Consider the following 614-nt stretch of genomic DNA (forward strand, 5'->3'; position numbering starts at 1 on the left):
ATGGTTGACGGCAAAATGTGTATGTGATGTGTGAAGGTAAAGAGATTATTAGAAAAAAATCACATGCTAAATGTTGATTATTACTGTAATAACAGTTATTAATTTCAGTTAATGACTTTAGGTAGGCTACAAATCCAATACAACTTGAGAGCTGTTTTATAAATCATAGATTTTTATTATTATTATTATTATTATTATTATTATTTTGCACTAAGAAAACATGTATTTTAAGAACTGTTCACTAAACAAAAAACAAAACTCTCATTCAAATTCTGAACAGATTATATAAAGAATCGAGATTCACAACATCACACATTCTAGAATATTCATGGTCAGTTATAATAATCATAGCTACAGTGTGAATGCAAGTTTACTGTTAGAGTCCTGCAAAGTTCAGCAGCTTTGCATAATTCGCTTGCAGTGTATTTTGAGAGTGCAGGTCCACATTTCCTGTTATATCTAGACAAAAAGTTTTTATCAATGCTTAAAGAGTAAAATGATCAAGCTGTCGTATTGATAATATTAAGAGGTATGTATATTTTGGGTTAACCAAAGAACCTTCCATGGAACAATTCTTACAAGATTTTTTTCTTAGCAGAAACAATCTGAAGAAC

Source organism: Sinocyclocheilus rhinocerous, unplaced genomic scaffold, assembly GCF_001515625.1.
Source record: "Sinocyclocheilus rhinocerous isolate Xijiao unplaced genomic scaffold, SAMN03320098_v1.1 scaffold2194, whole genome shotgun sequence".
Taxonomy (NCBI): Eukaryota; Metazoa; Chordata; class Actinopteri; order Cypriniformes; family Cyprinidae; genus Sinocyclocheilus; species Sinocyclocheilus rhinocerous.